Raw genomic sequence first — 20217 nt, forward strand, 5'->3', positions numbered from 1 at the left:
GGGGGGGGGGGGAGCGCGAGTCACAGGGAACAGGGGGGGGGGGGCAGTCACGGGGAACGGGGGGGGGGAGTCACGGGGAACGGGGGGGGGCCACCAGCCGAACCAGCAGGGGGACGGACGCACGGAGGAGGGGGGGGGAAATGCCAATACATAAATTATGACAATACATATGCCCACTGCTCTCCACCCCCCCCCACTCCCCTTTCCCCCCCCCCACTCCCCTTTCCCCCCCCCACTCCCCTTTCCCCCCCCCACTCCCCTTTCCCCCCCCCCACTCCCCTTTCCCCCCCCACTCCCCTTTCCCCCCCCCACTCCCCTTTCCCCCCCCCCACTCCCCTTTCCCCCCCCCCACTCCCCTTTCCCCCCCCCCACTCCCCTTTCCCCCCCCCCCACTCCCCTTTCCCCCCCCCCACTCCCCTTTCCCCCCCCCACTCCCCTTTCCCCCCCCCCACTCCCCTTTCCCCCCCCCCCACTCCCCTTTCCCCCCCCCACTCCCCTTTCCCCCCCCCACTCCCCTTTCCCCCCCCCCACTCCCCTTTCCCCCCCCCACTCCCCTTTACCCCCCCGCTCCCCTTTCTCCCCCCCCACGCTCCCCTTTCTTCCCCCCCGCTCCCCTTTCTCCCCCCCCGTTCCCCTTTCTCCTCCCTCGCTTCCCTTTCTCCCCCCCCCGCTCCCCTTTCTCTCCCCCCGTTCCCCTTTCTCCTCCCTCGCTTCCCTTTCTCCCCCCCCCCGCTCCCCTTTCTCTCCCCCCGCTCCCCTTTCTCCCCCCCCGCTCCCCTTTCTCCCCCCCCGCTCCCCTTTCTCCCCCCCCGCTCCCCTTTCTCCCCCCCCGCTCCCCTTTCTCCCCCCCCGCTCCCCTTTCTCCCCCCCGCTCCCCTTTCTCCCCCCCGCTCCCCTTTCTCCCCCCCGCTCCCCTTTCTCCCCCCCCGCTCTTCTTTCTCCCCCCCCCCGATCCCCTTTCTCCCCCCCCCCGCTCCCCTTTCTCCCCCCCCCCGCTCCCCTTTCTCCCCCCCCCCGCTCCCCTTTCTCCCCCCACCGAAACCTTTACAACAAATACTCACCTATTGTTCCACGAGTTATAAATAATACTACCTATTACGCATTTACATCCCGGGCAACGCCGGGTCTCTCAGCTAGTATATATATATATATATATATATATATATATATATATATATATATATATATATATATATATATATATATATATATATATAGCAATTGTAAATATTACTGTATATTCATTTGCATGTCTTAGACAGGTCTGCAACCCTGTCTTTCACCATTATCGCCCAGCACACAGCACTTCCACTGCAGCAAGGGATTCTGGGAAGTGACATGCAAATGAGCACACAGTGCCACCTTTTATCTCAAGCTCACATTACATGAACAACCCTTAGCCAATGTATGCTGCTTTAGATACAGCTTTTAAGCAAAGGCTTGGGAGATGCAAAGCCAGTAAACCCACTCACAGACATGTTTCAACCTTGATGGGTATCATCAGTGTGAGGTTGGTTGCTGGCATTTGCTCATTTGAGATTAAGAGTAGGTAATCACCACACTTATTAAGGATATGGTGGGTAAAAAAAATGACAAAAACCCTCCACAGTAAAGCATAAAGCAACTGTAAATATTACTGTATATTCATTTGCATGTCTTAGACAGGTCTGCAACCCTGTCTTTCCATGCCGATTCATAACAAAAACACCATTGAATACAACCCGTGGACAGATTTTGAAGAATCCAATCCACGGATTAAGCCAGCGGTGCGCAAACTGGGGGGCGCGAGACTGAGTGCGGGGGGATGCAGAGTATACAGAGGCCCTTCATGCTTCCCGAAGGCACATAAATTAAGTGCCAGGGGAGCTGCATGGCCTCTGTAAACCTAGCTGACCTTGGTTCCGGCAGCTTCTCTCACGCGTCGTCATGGCAACGCGGTCATGTGACGTCACGTTGCTATTGAAACGTGACATCATGAAGCCGACGCCGGAGCGGAGGTGAGGGGGGGGGGGGCGCGGAGGTGAGGGGACCGCCGGCAGGGGGCGCAGGGAAAAATGTTTGCGCCCACCTGGATTAAGCAACTCGTTTTTAAAAATCCGCCAACGGATTGCTGAATCTGCGGATGTGTTGGTAATAATAATTTTAAAATCCGCAAAACGAAAATCACACTTTTTAAGATTGATTCGCTGAAATTCGCGGACCAGTGGAACCGGATGATCCGTTGCAGATCTACATCCGCCCCCAAATTTTTACCTATCTCTCACATGTTAGTTTCTTGTTAATAAGCGATTGGGGAATTATTGATGGGCCTTCTTTTATGTAATCTGAACGGCATCTTGTTATTAATGCCAGACTCCACTCTTTCACCAAATCAGTTTTATTCATTATGTAATTTCCCCAGTTCTAAGAAGCAACTTTCTAACACTTTCTGCCAGATTTCAAACGTACTGTAACTGCTCTTCAGATAAAAATGCACTTTAGTTCTGAAATTATAGCATATATTGGTACAGTCTACTACTGTATCTCCCATAGTAACTGTAAATTATTACTACTTTTGATTTTTACTTTCATCTAGATTGTATATATATATATATTATAACAATTAAAAGAAAAACGTCCCAACTCAGCACTTAAGTGCTTTTCTTTTTCTTTTCATTGTTATATATATATATATATATATATATATATATATATATATATATATATATATATATAACAAATTCACAGAGCCCTTTCTTACTCTGTAAGAGGTCTAACATGTTTTTAAAGCACATGATCACATTTAAGACCATAACTTCACTTTCAATAATTGCTAATATACTCGGTATACAGATCTCCTTAAACCGCATGGAAATATAAAGTACTGTGCATGTTCACGAGGAGTAAGACAAGTATTTGTCGAAGCTTTGACACACAGTTCTATACCGGTTACAAAAGCTATTAATGATTTCAGGAAAGCCAACAAAAGAAAGACTTCAAATAACATTCCAAGCTTCATAACTATTAATGGAATTTGCATGGTTGTCTGTGCATTAATATTAAATCATGAGTAACAGGGTTCTGAAACCTGCCCCATTTTCTAACATATGATCCAAAGAGAACTATTAATAGTTGAAAGAATCAATTTCTAAGTGCACACATTTCCTTTTGGTACTCAAGTAATTGAAATCACAGGAGACATTAACAAAAGTGCTCTAATTGTTGACAATGCTTCTGAGATGGAGTTGTATGGATGATGAAGTGTGTGATACCTAATGCTTTTCCAAAATGAAATAGTATCACTTTATTAATAAACTGAATGAACTAAACATAAGTACACATTTGTTTGGGGAAATCACAGAACCATGGAGTGGTTAGAGGCTTCGGATTAAATGAAAACAGTGTCCAGAGATAGTTTGAAATGGTCTAAAACCACATTAAGTTATCAGATGTCATAGCATGTACATGATATTTAAGTATGTGAATTAATTAGTATGATTTAGAACAGGGGGGTTCAACTCCAGTCCTCCAGCCCCCCCCCCCCCCCCAACAGGTCAGGTTTTCAGGATATACCAGGTTCAGCACAGGTGGGCTCAATCAGACTGAGCCATTGATTGAGTCCCCTGTGCTGAAGCAGGGACAGATTCAGCCGCATGTGCTTAAGTAGGGACTGATTGAATCACCTGTGCTGAAGCAGGGGTATCCTGAGGACTGGAGTTGACACCTTTGATTTATCAACTAAATTCACTAAATTAGCAGAGAACTGAAAATATATGTTTGTTTTTTTTGTGGAAAAAGATACCTCTTATTTAGGTTATCAAGACTTATTGTTTGACATGTTATTGATTTCTGTCTAGTCTCAGTGAAAATAATCATATAGCGATACTAACCTGCTGTATAAACGTGAATTTACACATCAACTGTGTAACAGTTTCAACATTTTATGTTCTATAGAAAATAATCACCTTCCCCCACCCAATGAATGCTGCTTTTCTGATAAACAGGAGAACTAACAAAATATCTGTCCATGGAAAATGGGCATCGGAATACAGTGCTCCTAATGTGAGTAGGGGAGTAAGATGCACGCTCAATAACTATTCCTAATTCTGTGGGTGCATTGCAGACCTGCAGTTATACTGGTTGCACATTGACATTTTTAAACATACCAATACTTAGAAGTTTTTGGTCCCAGGAAGCATTGGCCATTGCCAAGACTTAATGGTCCATGCAGGACAAACAAATTGATGACTTAAAGCATCATAAAAGGCTGTGTTTGACATTTTTTTTATTACAGGATTGAAGCAGGGGTCTCCTGAGCTGTACTGGGTTAATTCCAGGTCTGGGGACACCTTGCTTCCAGAGATACTTACCTCCATATGGGGTGCCAGTATCCCTGTAAAGTTTAAATGTCCGTCCCAGCTCCGACTGGTGTGTTCTGCTCAGCGCACGAAATGAATCTACAAAGTTGCAGGGGGATCCGGCCGTGCGATTAGCTACTGTGTAGCACCTGATCTAACAGCCCCAGGGGCTGCAGTTCTGCTGTGGGGCTTTGCCTAAAATGGCCCCCGCTCCTATACTCCTACTGCGCATTTGTGCGCCTCTGTGTAATGGCCCCCGACTGGGACCTATCCGTGCGCATGAGTCATGTTGATGGCGCATGCAAGCACAAGCAAGATTTCGGCACCCTGGGTACTCGCTCCACCGCAGAGCTCCGGCGATGCATGCGCCTCCCTAATGGCCCCAGACACCATGGCAACCCTCCCTGCAATCTCACAAGCCTCCACTGCCAGCCACAGCGGAAGGTAAGGGACGGCCGGGGACCTGGCCACATACAGTGGCGGCCGCCTTTAGTCTCCTGCGGCAGTTTCGGCGCGAAATTCAAACTTGCGGGCAGATGCGGCATGTTCCGGCCGTTTTAGGCGCCGCGGGCCTTTTTCATTGTTTTTCATTGTTTAGCGCTATTAGCGCTGAATGCGGCTGAACGCGGCTGAATGAGTTAAAGTGCGTGGCCTCCGGAGAACAACTCGGGGATGTAGGAGGATAAAAGGGGTCGCAGCAGTATATTACATTTTGTATTTTATTTTTTAGACACATTGCTTGAACCATGTGTGATTAAGTATTATTTTAGTTAGTTCTGTTTCCCTGAAAATCATTTTCTCATATGTAGATTAATTCTGGTAAGCTCATACTATATACAGTACCATACATTATATATACAATAGTTGGACAAATAACATCTAAAATTCACTTTCATCATTAAACAACATATTATAGATAATCCCTATAAAAAAAATAATATTAATTTGTTGCTGTGTTTTAGCCATTTACATGTTGCACCAAATATCTGTTAGTACACATCATGTAAGAGTTAATTCCTACACTCAGTCCATTCATATGGGTACCACTTAAGACCTTTCATTTTCCCTTGTAGGCTAAATGGAGTAAAAACGCAATGCTCCTCGGGGGTAGAAGTGAGTAAGGGCGGCTTTCAGCAGGCGCTAAATATCGTTGCGTTATTAGCATAACCGTAACAGTACCGGAGGTCTGAGGAGCACCACTGGTAGGTAAGCTGCTCATTACCATATGATTTGAATATAACGAAGCCTAAAGTCCATTAAAATGTGCCCTTATTTTTAAGGAAAATTGCTGAATAACAGTGTTAAGCTGCTTTAAGAATATCCGCTACGGATATGGTTACGTTAAAATGAGATACAGCTGCGGCCGCCTTTATCCTAGTGCGGCCGTAGCGGCGCAACTCTGATAACCGCGGGCAGATGCAGTATGTTTTTTTTTTCCGGAATATGTTACGGTATTTTAGCGCTCGTAATATTAGCATTTTATTAGTGCTGTCTGCAATACTGCAATACTGTCTAAAAACTCAGGGGGGCATTCGCGAGCTGTTGTCTTCAAAGTCTAATACTTTAGCAGTTCAACCTACAGTACGTCAGTACACAGTCTGCGTGTGCGCGCGCAGTAATTGTAAATTTGCATATTTATACATGCATGTGCAGTGCTGTACAGTATGTCTCATTTGAACATTGTTGAAACGCATAGGCGTGTACTGTAACAGTATCACATTTCAGCATATACAGCGCTCTCCCCTCGCTCGCCCCCACACACACACAGGCTAATTTACTGCACTGCAGTATTTCAACTTCTTATCTTATCTACAGTACAGTACACCTCTCCCACACCATTCCTTTGAATGTGTGTCCTTCTGGTTTCAATCACATTCCTGTCATCACATTCCTGCTTGCTAGCTGATGATTACTGCTCGCTCAAGGATTTGAACCTCTTATCGACGCCTCTCCAGAGCCATTCCGTTTCTAAGGCTTGTCATTGTGCTTTTAATCGTCCGTCCCTAGCCAAGCATCACATCTGTGTGCCTGCGTGTAATCCTCTTTGAGATGGGAGCTACATAGCTGATGATTACTGCGCATGCGTCTATAACTTCACCACTGCTTGCTTGCGAAGTTCAAGAGTGAGTGACCAAAAAAAAAAATATATTTTTTTTTTCTCGTCATTTTTTATTTTTATTTTCTCCACAAGCCTGCCTAAACCATCTTGATATTACGATATTCAATCTGTGCTGTAGCTTTGGACTGCGACACTGTGCATCTGACTGCACATGGTTGATTTGTGTGCTTTTTCTGTATTTGGTGGTGTGGGGATCAAATTATTATGATGACCAGTCTGTTGAAAATATGTCATATCTTTGAACTATAGTACAGCTAATCCTTCATGCAGCTGTACCCTGTACCCCCCTCCCCCACGCACACACACAAGGCTTGCTCAAGGATTTGAACCTCTTATTGACACCTCTCCAGAGCCATTCCGTTTCTAAAGCTTGTCATTGTGCTTTTAATCGTCCGTCCCTAGCCGAGCATCACCTCTCTGCGCCAGCGTGCCTACCATTCATTAATTTTCCTATTGTTGGCTTTGAGTCACATCTCTGTAAGGGAGCTAGCTGATGATTACTGCGCATGACTCACCCATCCACCCCCCCAACCCTTTGAGGCTTTGTTTACGGTAACGCTTGTGATAATCCCTTCTCGAATTTGATATGTAAATCTGATTTGCACAGCACTGTGAAATTGAGAGTTAAAAAAAACATAATCTGATTCATGTTTTGATGCAGTAAGTTACCACTTTTTGTCATTCTTTCTTTTTCTTTGGTGTAGGGGGGGGGGCAATGATTATGATTAGCAAGAACGTAAATAAATATTTATTTTATTTTATCAGGAACAAAAAATACAAATATACAAATAATCATGAATAATACAAAATGCAGTCTTTATTCAGTTCTTCTGTCAGTTGAAAATTGAGGGCCGGTGGATAATCATGAATAATGCACATTGATAATAATATTGATTAATAATATATAATATATAATAATATATATATATAAATTTGTCCTTCTTTATCTTCTTCCTCATTTTGTGTACAGTAGTTCTTTGAGAGAGGGGAGGTTTTGTGTACATCATGACTGCAGTTTACACTTAACAGTTCACAAACTTTACACATGATACCCCCCCTCTCCCCCAGTCCATCCTTTTTTCTGAAAAGACAACAAAACAAAAAAATAGTGCAGTTATGTGCATACTGTATTATGGCATTGTGTGCTGTATAGTACTGTCAAACTAGTCTATACTGGAACACTGGCACACTGTATACTGTAACTACTGTTAAATACTTTGCAACTAGACGGCTAATGCTGCTCTCTCAGGAAAGAAAAAAATTGTGCAGTTAGGTGCATATTATGGCATTGTGTACTGTATAGCTACTTCATATTGGACTACAGTATGCGGTTAGTACTGTCAAACTAGTGCTAGTGCTGCTCTCTCAGGAAAGAAAAAATCTGTGCCATACTTACCTGTATCATACTGTACTTACAATACTACAGTACAGTACTATACCATACTACCTTCCAGATGCTTGCCCATTACGCGCCATCACAATGGGCAACACAGTCGCAATATGGTCAATATATTTATTGCATCGTTCCACAGTGAGTACATCGTTCCAAAAACGCAAACCATTGCGCCAACTCATCCTTTTTGGAGGGTTTCACGACTTTTCGGATATGGTCCTTCAGCTGATGCCAGACCATTTCGATAGGATTGAAGTCTGGCGATCTGTCATTGGAGGGGGAAAAAGGACAATTAGTTAAAGAGATACAGTACACAGTAAAAAAAGTGAGAAAAAATGAGACACGGTTACTGCACTTACTCCGCTGGCGTCTTCACCCAGTTGATACCGCGCTCAAGGATATGCGCTGTTGACGCGGTGTGCTTCGGATCATTGTCCTGGTAGAAACGGTGACCATCTGGGAACTCGCATGTGATGTATTCCCCAATCTCAGGCACAATTTGCTCTTAGAAAAAAGCTTTATTCATGATTCCTATAACAAGAAAACAAAAGTGCTCAAAAAACTGCACACTGGTACAGTACAGTGCATAAGGCAAAAGCGTGTGACTTATTTTACCTTCAAAGATGACAATGCATCCTGGTCCACGCCTAGAGATGGCACCCCACACATGCATCTTCACTGGGTGTTTTGGACACGGCTTCATAGATATGCGACCTTTTTTGTGGAATGCAAAGGTGGCAAATCTCTCCAGCGATACAGTAGACTCGTCAGTGAAGATGCAATCCTGGAAAGTTTCTCCACTGTCGATCCATGCCTGGGCCTGGACCACTCTCTTGATCTTGTTAACGTCCCTTATCATAGGGTACGCTCTGCAATGACAAGGAATAATTTTATAGGTACAGTACAGTTTCTTAAACAACACTTTAACCTCCTGTACTGTCCAGTACTAACCTCACACGTCCATATTTCCATCCAATTCTGTGTCTCATCTTCTTTATGCTGGTCTCGGATACAATGAGATTGTGATTTTGCTGAAGAGTGTATTTGACCCTTAAGGCACACTTCTCATCATTCTCTTCACTTATTTTGTCGCCCAGAAGAGTTGTCTCCCTACAGTGTACAGAAAAACAACAATCCGGTAAGTTACAGTGCAGTAGGCCACAAGTACAGCACATCATTTACAGTAACTATAGTATAAAATTTGATAGATCTATACTATATAGTTCAATTAATATGCAGCAATATAAACAATAATAGATCTACTGTATTATATACTGTAGTTATATAAATATACCGAAATAACTATAAAATTAGATAGATCTATACTATATAATTCAATTAATATGCAGCAATATAAACAATAATAGATATACTGTATTATATACTGTAGTTATATCAATGCTACTTAGATCTGTTCCGGCTGGTCAGTGCTGCTTAGATCTGCTCCGGCTGGTCAGTGCTACTTAGATCTCTTTCAGCTGGTCAGTGCTGCTTAGATCTGTTCTGGCTGGTCAGTGCTGCTTAGATTTGTTTCGGCTGGTCAGTGCTGCTTAGATCTGTTTCAGCTGGTCAATGTTGCTTAGATCTCATTCAGCTGGTCATGGCTGTTTATTGTTAATGATGCAGGAATAATTTTATTCCTAACCTGCCCTCAACATCACCCTCATGACCTGACAAATAAGTGGTGATAAGTTTTGGACAGAATGACACGAGTTCACCTGTTGCAGTGATTATTGCTATTACTTTCACTCTTGGTTCTGGATCATATAAAAACAGCAAACGGTCACTGAGGTCATAAGAGCAGTTTTGGGTGTGACTAACTACTGAAGTTACACTAATGCCATACTCAAAAGTACAGATGGTTAAAATCTTTGCCAAAGTAGTTCATGAAATATGATGAACGTTGACCACTTGCACAAAACTCACAAACATGACAACGTTCCCAGAAAGTCAACACAAATATATGACTTCACCAAATATAGCAATTTTCCCATGAGCTTTATGGATGCTCTTAATATTACTAGTGAAAATCATCAACACAGTGACCTTTCATACATTTTCGAAAAAATATTTTAAAACTGCAGTTCAAGCAATAACCTACATGTGTATTTTTTAAAATAAATCAGTTCTGTACTATGAGAAAATACTTGTAGCATTTAAAAAAAAATTTTTTATGTATTATAATGTAATGAGCATTTTTTGTTCCTAAAGCAACCATTTTCAAAGTCACATCTCCTTCCTCTTCTGAAACAGGCTCTGACTCACCTCTTTTTGAGCCATGCCCTTTTTTAGTAGTGAACTAATTGTATCTTCTGACTGCCTGGTCACATGATCTTCCACACAGAACTTTGTATCATGGGCAATCTGCTGCTGCACTAACAGCAATTTAGTGAACCCCCGTGTGACGGTGGGGGTATCCAGTCTTCATAATAAAGGTGAAGCCCTACTGGTTACCCCTGAGAACCATGGGTCCGTGGCAGCTGTGTACAATATAATGCATATCAAAAACATGACCTGTTTGGTGTTTTACATGTTCCCCTTTACCAATAAACATGAGCCTTTGGGAGTGGGAGTTTTAGGTGGGATATTTTGGTCAAAATGTGTTTATCTTGTTTGCAGGAGTTCGGGGAACAAAGTTACCGGTAGTCCCGTAATTCTCCCCGACGTACAGGCATGATTTGCATGTGCGCGAGGTGAATTACACCGGGGCTACACAGTGTCCCCCAGAATCCTGGTTTTCGAGCCCAAGTATCCCAGACCCATTTTCCACACATATATAAGGTTCCCCAGAAGTATAAGTTTACTAAAACAGAGTTTTAATGTTTTATACTGTATGTTTTAATGTCTACACTGTCAGCCCGGTATCATTAGGTGCCGGGATCTCTGCATAGACATCGGAGTTCAAAGGAGAGAAGGGGTGTCAAGAGGTGAGAAGACCATTTGGTGAGCGGGGAAGGGGGAAGTACCAGGTCCGGAGAACAAAGAGCACCCTCTGAGGCACCTTTTTTTGACTGGCAGACCTGGTGGAGCCTGCCCAGCAGGTGGCAATGGGTTGGCTGGGGGAAGATGCTGCTGGTAGGCGCATTTCCCATTGGCCGATTCATATTTCCCGCCCACCCGGCTATTTTAACCAGCTTGGCACGCCCCTCCTCTGATGTCAGCAGCCAGACGAGCCCTCATTCTGATTGGCTGGTGTGAGAAATTCCCACGCTCTGATTGGTCGCCAGCCTGATTTCCATGCTAGAGATAGCTCAGAGGAGAGTATGTAACGTTACAAAATTAGCAATCTTCTGAGGATCTACCCCTATGTTTGGTGCCCAAGACACACAGAGATATAGTAACTTGCCCAAGATAACCAGGAGCTGACACCGGGATCTGAACCAGGGGTCCCCTGCTTCACTGAGCCTCTTCTTCAGGCCATTTATGTGAAGTAGGATTTAATTCTGGAGGACATTGGGAGTCATAGGGAACTATTTATCAACATTGTATCAAACATCTCCTAGCTGCTACAATAGAACAAAACGGGTACAAAACCTGCATCAGATTCACCAAAGTAAAGAAATCCCAACACTTCCATTTGGCTTTTCTCCTTTGATAAATCGGGTGACCATTTATATCCCCAGTTCTGCAGCTCAGAGACTGATAAATGCCTTCCCTGACTTGCATTTTATTTCCTGTTATTTTTTCCAATAGTTACGTCTGTTTCTTCAGATTCAACACCACTCAGCAGGAAGTATTGCAAAGAATATACATATTTGTAATTAGCACGTCAATTCCCTTTGAATGCAAATATGAAAGCAAGCGACCAGTTTTCAAATAAACAGTTTATATAAATATGTATGTCCCTATAATAACTGAAAGAAAAAAACATTAGGCATTTTGTAAAGCATTTCTATTTGGTGTAAATATTAACAGGTGCTGTTTTATTAAAATATGCATAAAATAATCTGGAATGACCTTTCTGAATAATTGAACATGCATTTTGTCTTTGTATAGCATTCTTTGCTAGCTGCAGACGGCACAAAGATGAACAGTTTACCACAATATTCTATATACAGTATCATTTATAACTGAGACATGTTTACTGTAAGAGATCAAATTTGAGAGGGGACTTAACAAAAGCAAAATAGAATGTATTGTTCATTTTCTCTTGTGATTCTATTAATGGTAACGATATCACTTACTGAAAATGAACAGGTGATGTCAATTGTATTTATTATAAGCACTTTGATTATCACACTTCTTACATTTGATGTAAGCAAGAGCAAAAGAGTATTGCGCCAAAAACATACTTTTGCTTTGATGCACAGATTCATAATTGCTAAATGGTGCTATACACCTTACAATTCACTTAAAAGTGTCTCATTGGGTGGTTAAATATGGTTTAATACTGCTTAGTAAATTGGGGCCAAAGCCTACCTTTGTTTTAAGCTGTAACTATTTACTTATTTTTATATATAATTTTTTTTACCAGGAAGTAATACATTGAGAGTTACCTCTCGTTTTCAAGTATGTCCTGGGCACTGAGTTATGATGACAAATACATGGTTACATTAAGTGAGCAGGGTTATACATTATATACAAGACATTGCAAGCATAGTAAGAGATATATATTATAGGCGTATGTAACAGTTACAGACCAGATTAAAATGAGACAGATTTAGTTTTGAAAGAATTTAGACTAGTGGAGGCTGTGAGAGTCTCCAGTAGATTGTTCCAGTTGTGAGGTGCATGGTAAGAGGAGGAGCGGCCAGATATTTGTTGAGCCTTGGGACCATGAACAGTCTTTTGGAGTCAGATCTCAGAAGATAAGTGCTGCATGTGGTAGGCGTTAGGAGCTTGTTCAGATAGGCGGGTAGCTTGCCCAGAAAGTATTTGAAGGCAAGACAGGAAAGATGAACTTTGCGCCTAGACTCAAGTGATGACTAATCTAGTTCTTTGAGCATTTAAGGTGGGTTTGAGGAGCCGAGCCATATACTATGTCCCCATAGTCGATAATTGGCATTAGCATCTGTTATGCGACACACTTTCTGACCAGCAGGCTTAGGGAGGATTTGTTCCTATAAAGTACACCTAGTTTGGCATAAGTTTTGGATAGCAGGGTATCAATGTGCAACCCAAATGTTAAATGGGAGTCAAACCATATGCCCAAGTATTTAAAACTAGTAACAGGGGCTAGGATGATATTAGCATTGGAAGTGACCTAGGTTAACACATTTCAGGGCCAATGTAGCTATGCACAGAAAACCTTATTTTGACAAACTGCACTAATGTTTTCATCACAACTGTGATGTACCAAATTGCTCTCATCTTATATCTGGAGCAGATTCTTAAACAAGGAAGTTACTCTTCACATATCTGAGGTACCAATTAAGATCACAAATTTTTGTAAGAGGCTTTTCCTTGTGTATTTATCTGTTCATATGTTGTATCTTTTATTTTCTACTGATGAGTTAAAATGCCACATAACAAAACAAAATGTAAATAGTTTATAACTGTAATTTACAAAGGTGGGATTAACTAAATAAATAACTCCATACTTTCAGCATCGTCATTTTTATTTGAACCAAGCATGGTATACTAACCTTAAACTCTGTCAGAAAGAAATATATAATACAAATAAAGTATTTCTATAAAGAAAAAAAATCCAATTTTACTCTTTCATCTGTAAACTGTTTTTCTAAGATGACCCAGTGTCAATATCTTTTATCCAATTATGATCACAAAAGAAAGTCAATGTTATTTACTTTTGCTGAATACAGCAAGTGCACCTACCTAGTGTTACAATGTCAGGGTAGGCCGAGCCAGAATTGCTGCACAAGGCGTTTTGTATCCAAAGGGTCACAGAAAGTCCTACACACTTAAAGATATTCATAGTTTTCCACATAGATGGATTATACAGATTATTGGTCAAAGAGCAGGCACCTTTGCTAAACTGGAGTTCAGTTGCGTTCAAATCACAAGTGTAGGAAAAATTGCTTTGCCAAGTATGATATTCGGTATATTGTACAGCTCTGAAAAGGACATTTTTAAAAATTCTATCCTGTATCCAGATTGAATGAGTTCCTATGTAAAATTACAATTATGTATGTCAACAATGTTGCAGAATAAATGAAATGTGCTATATTTTTTAAATATAGTAAACCTATACTGTCGCAGTAGAAAATTGCTAACCAAGGTATTTAGATTTTTGCTCTGGAGCTAAAAAGTAAATTAAGGAGCAGCATGAGAGAAAACAAAATGACATAAAACGAGTAGCCGAGAGTCGGGTGATTTTGACCCGATGGGGTAGTTTCCACCAGTGGTCTTCCACCTGCAGCGGGGGACTTGATTTGGGGTTTGGAGCGGTTTCCGGAACTCTGTGCTCTGGATAATTCCATTCTTGGTGTAATACATCCCACTGCAACTCCCTTATCAGCAAATATAAATACTATCTGGTACAGATGTTATCAATGCTTCCAAGTTGTACGTGCGATATTTTTTAAAAGTCTTTTAAAATGTGTCTTACTTTACATAACAAGATCCTTGTGACCCTTCTACACGTCATTTTTTTTATACCATCCAGCCCCTATGGAAAACTTGTTGAAACATTGTGGTTTACACTGAATATTTAATGACACTACCTTGTTGTTTGCTGATGTTTTATATTTAAGTTAACAGGTTTGCGACATTCCAACTCACTTCCTCCAGGAAACAAAGATATTACTCAATGCAAGTGAATAGGTGCACAGGAAGTTAATAACTTATTGGTCTCAGTTGGCAAATAGTATAGGTCAGACGCAAGACAAGGTCCCTTCTTCAGGTCATTTGTAATGGGTTTTATTCCTCTGTGAACTTGCATAGCTCACTTTCTGAAGTCCTTCACAAACAATGCATACAAAACCCTTTTTATATTGCCTCAATTATTGTTAATCTTCCATTCAGGATGTGTGTGGTTGGAGATTTTATAAGGTATTTAGCTCGTAACTAGATCTGCTTCAGAAATGTCAAGTTGCATTAATATGTGATAACTGTTGAATAATTAATATGAGTCTCACTGTGTTTACAATAAGGTGTATTTATAATGAATTATTCATTATAATGTTGTAGGGCACTGACTCTACATCTCTAGCCAGTTCTGTAGAAAAATCACTCAACTAGTTTTCAATAAATAAAAAAATACAAAGTTCACTAGCAACAAATATATTTTTCATATATATATCAGTTAACTTTATATCTATCAAGTGAAATCAAAATTCTATATCTTAGAACACATTTTATTCAAATGTATTTCCAAAATGCAAATTATGATTTCTACAAACACAACTGAATGATTTAAATTGTTACAAAGAAAAGGTGACAGAGGTCACAAAGGTCCCCTATTAGTTGCACTCAAGGCAAAATAGTAGATACCAAACTTGTATGAAAGATAAGGACACAGAGTATATACGTTCTAGTGATTCTAAACCCTAAAAGTGCCATGTTCAAGACACAACAATTTAGCTAGTCCTTACAGCTATATACATGTAAAGTAATGTCTAGTGATAGGTTAATAGTATCACTAAATCCAAAGAATAGTAAGCGAACGTATGTCCAAATTAGTGAGTAGACGCTCATGTAATCTAAGAGACCGTTTGGTTAAGAGTCACTTCATGGGGAATACTAAACAGACATGGTTGGGTCCGAAACCTACAGGTTTCTATACCTGTGGCAAATGCAAGGCATGTCCATCAATGACTGTCACTAAGGAATTCTCTGATACACGTGGAACCAGCCCCTTCCAAATCAAAACATTCATTAACTGCCTGACAACGGGTGTAATTTACCAGATTACCTGTATATGTAAAAAACAGTACATTGGTACAACTCATTGAGCCCTTAAGATCAGGGTTCTTGAGCATCTGGGCTCAATACGCAACCATCGCGATACACCCGTTGCCAGGCATGTCAATAATGAACATGGGGGCAATACACATGTTCTGAGCTTTTTAGGCATAGAGCATGTCCCATGGGGCCCTAGACGGGGGGATTGGGACCGTAAATTGTTACAGAGGGAATGCAGGTGGATTCACACCTTGGGAACACTGGCACCTTATGGTATGAACGAGGGTTTCAACTATACCCCATTCATTTAGTGGGTGAACCATCAGTTTTCCTTTTGTTTCATATCTTTCCCATTCCTTTTTCCATTCCAACCTATCATACCTTATTAGTGAATTCACTTGTAGAGCCATTGCCTCCCACCTTTGATATCTCGTATACATGGTGGGTATTACTAGTATAATGACACCCATCTCCCTTGCAGAGACACATACATGTGTAGATATTATCATTTTATGTGTATGTTTGCCTTTAATTTGATCTACCAAAGATCGTGGATTTTATTTGTACCCAATATCCTTTGCTATGTTTGTTGGTCTCTTTTAGTGTATATGGGTTTGGCAGCACACATCATTCATATGCACCTCTCACCTTTTGTTTTATTGATATGTGGTATTAAGGTTTGAGCAGTGTCCCACCTCTTTCATCTATATAATGAGTTAAATTGTTGTAATAAAAATAAACAATACCAAAAAGGTTAGTAGAATTTACAATATTGTTATAATCATTAAATATTAGAAGGAGTGAATCGGTGAGTAATGACACTGACTGATAACAATGACACAGAGTTTGACGCAGGGGAACCTGGCTCAATTCCCGGTGTCAGCTCCTTGTGATCTTAAGCAAGTCACTTTATCTCCTTGTGCCACAGGCACCAATAGCATAGATTGCAAGCTCCATGGGGCAGGAACTGTCTGTAACAATCTCATGTGCTGCATATCATACACTATACTGTCATTATGACATCCTTTGAGCCCCATTGGGAGAAAGGCAATATATGAAATAAATAAATCTCTCTCTATATATATCTATATCTATATCTGCTACAACATTGTGTGTTTTGCAAGTTGAATTTATATATACTAGCCATTTTCTAGCTTCTTCTTGGTATTTTCTCTATGAAACCTGAAATACAGAGGTAAGTGAGCCATTGGAAAACCATTAAGTATCCCTCTTATGGGCAGATCCACAAAGTTCCGTTTTAACCCAACGCTAGGTTAATTATAACGCCTATGCACTACAGCAAATAACGTAACATTAACCCAGTACCACTCCTTAAAAAAAACTTCTGGTTATTTGGTTTCTGGCCATTAGTTCTAATGATATTCATAGTCAAAAAAAGAAAATACTAAGGTATTAACTAAAAAGAAATTCACTTTGTAGCACAATAATAATAAATAACATTAAATAACTTTATTAATGTGAGTTACACAAAACATATATCACTGTACGAGAAGAACAGTGAATAAAATACAGTATATATGTATAGCTCCAACCAATGTATCTTGCTTTTATTTTTTATGATTTACTAAAAGTGCACAAGTCCCTGCTAGATCCCCCTGGAAGACCCATTATCTCTGGGTTGAGTCAATGACGTCTGACCTATCTCAATATGTTGACTACTATCTTGAACCCTTTGTAGCCAAGCTCAGGTCCCATATTAGGGATACGCTACACGTCATTGACTCCATCTCGGAGTTTAAATGGAAACCCACTTACCTTTGGGCGACATGTGATGTATCATCATTGTACACCTGCATCGACCATTCCACGGGGATCGAAGCCATTAAATATTGTCTGTTTACTGATTCATCCATCACATCCATACACAAAAGATTCATCATCGACAGAATTAGTTTTATTTTGACACATAATTATTTTCTGTTTGATTTATTTTATCTACAGATCTGTTGAATGGCCATGGGCACGAGGTTTGCCCCCAGCTATGCCAATCTCTTTATGGGATTTTGGGAAGAGCTATCCATATGGCAACATGCGGGGCTCGGGGCGGGCCTTGTGTACTATGGCCGTTTCATCGATGATATTATTATTTGGGATGGTGAGGAGGCCCTTACAATAATATTGTAAGTACACGGCTAAATTTAACAATCTAGATTGCTAGAGTGACGGGGGTAAAGGAGCGCCTATGATTGTAAAAACAGACCCATATATAGGGTCTAATTTCACCTGACGAAGCTCTGTAACTGGAGGGAAATGTGTGTATCGGGCACGTCTATTATGAGATCAGGCACCACTATGGGTCTGTATTTACAATTATAGGCGCTCCTTTACCACCGTCACTCTAGGTTTCTAGATTGTTAAATTTAGCCTTGTACTATTATTGTTCTAATAGCCCAGCTGATCAGCTGTATTAGTATCTACGTGGTATATCCCAGCTACCAGGGTAGCGACGTTGGCAGGTTATATCTCTAACTACAACAATGCTCTATTATATATATATATATATATATATATATATATATATATATATATATATATATATATATATAGAGGTTATTAGCTAATCATAGGCAACATGCTATATATTTACAGTGGCAAGTGATGACTGGCTGATATTGCCTATAACCAGGCTGTTAACATCTAGCTGTATACCAGTTTAATGTAGCGCTACTTTGTATGAGGCTATATTCACTTTGGCGCATTAAAGTAACATAAATCCCTTTTTATAGTCTCGCTTCACTGACCTTATTTTCTCGTTTTTCAGGGAGTTGTGTGACCCGTTTATCTACAGCAATTTTGCTAATATTAGTATCGGGCTACATTCAATATGTGATTAGGACATTTATCTAGTCTATTGTCCAATCATTCTGTTCTTACACGGGTATTCTTTCAACCAGTTACAGTAAGATACATTGGTGGGAGCTATACCTATATACTGTATTTTATTCACGGTTCTTCTCGAATAGTGATACATGTTTTATGTAACTCACATTGATTAATAATGTTATTTAATGTTATTTATTATTATTTGTAGGTGTGCTACAAAGTGAATGTCTTTTCAGTTAATATCTTAGTATTTTCTTTTTTGTCTATGTCTGTACCCCAGTTAGTATTTTCTTTTTTGTCTATGTCTGTACCCCAGTTCACGTATGCACCCCCCAATTACACCCATTTATACATTTTGGTCTAATTAGCTGGACGTTTTCTATTTCTCTGCTAATGGTATTCAAAAGCAATGTTCCCCCTAACATCGCATATGCACTAAAGAGAGAGAGAAATATTTCACTAGAGTCCTAAGCACTATATATATCCCCTCAAACCTCCCTCAATATAACATATGGAGAAACACATGGGCTCAAAAGGGATCATACCTTAAAAACGTGGGAGATATGCTAATTAAATATGCAAAGTAAATTTAAATGACTCACACCCCACACCTCCTAAAATATTTCCATGAGACCTATTTCTGACAAGCCTATGGACCCTTGTGATGAAGGGGGTAGTAGTGTCAGGTCCAGCAGGATTAGAACCCACGATCTCTGCTATTCATTGCAGCAGCTCTACCATTGAACTATCTCAGCTGCTGTGACCGCTCCCCTGTCAGAGTGGCATGCTTTTAAAGGAAGCCCGAAGAGTGTCCATGAGTGTGATTAGCTACAGGTGGTGTGAGCAGTAGAGCACTAAAGCAGGAGTGGCCAACTCCAGTCCTTAAGGTCCACCAACACACCAGCTTGTATGGATATCCCTGCTTCAGCACAGGTGGCTCAATCAGATGCTCACTCGAAGACTGCATCACCTGTGCTGAAGCACAATATACCTCCCAGAAAAACTAAATGTGAGCTAATGCAGAATTAAGCATACATTACTCACCATACTGAATATGCTTTTTTTGATCACATTGTCTGTGTCCCTTGAGTTTACTTACTGTATTCTGTTTCTCTTCCTTCCTCAGGCTTCTTTATCTATCATATAACTGTACTCAGCCACACTATACACATTCATTTTCCCTGAAATAGATTTTGTATTTGTATAGTACATGGGTCTGAATAAATTCCCTTTCCAACTCATGTGGTGGTAGCTCTCAGTGGGGAAAGGAGCCAGAATATCTGCTGGAACTTAAGCCCAGAGCCACAAACAGGTGCTAAGCTTGAGTAAACCTTTACCTCCTTTGCCTTTTTATAGATCTGGCGCTCAATTTAACAGTCAAAAAAACTGGGGCAAAAATACTGCGACAAAAATCTACAGATTCTCATTATCCACTCTGGTGGGTAATGTTGTGATATGTTGTGGTTATTCTGTACCAAAACTACCACTGAATCCTATGGAGATTGTGTTATTTTGCTTTAAGACAGGATTTGTGCTATCTTGGGGGAGCAGTGCCATGCTACATCTGTATTCATGGAATCAAATCTTATTGGTTTTATTAGGTAGATTTTCCCTTAATAAATTGGGTACATTGTATCTCCCAAGTTTTGCAGACTTTGATAAATAGATCCATTGGTATGGATTGATAATGCCCTAATTTAATTAATGTAACATTTAAAAAT

The sequence above is a fragment of the Ascaphus truei genome, unplaced genomic scaffold (genome assembly GCF_040206685.1).
Source record: "Ascaphus truei isolate aAscTru1 unplaced genomic scaffold, aAscTru1.hap1 HAP1_SCAFFOLD_1731, whole genome shotgun sequence".
Classification (NCBI taxonomy): domain Eukaryota; kingdom Metazoa; phylum Chordata; class Amphibia; order Anura; family Ascaphidae; genus Ascaphus; species Ascaphus truei.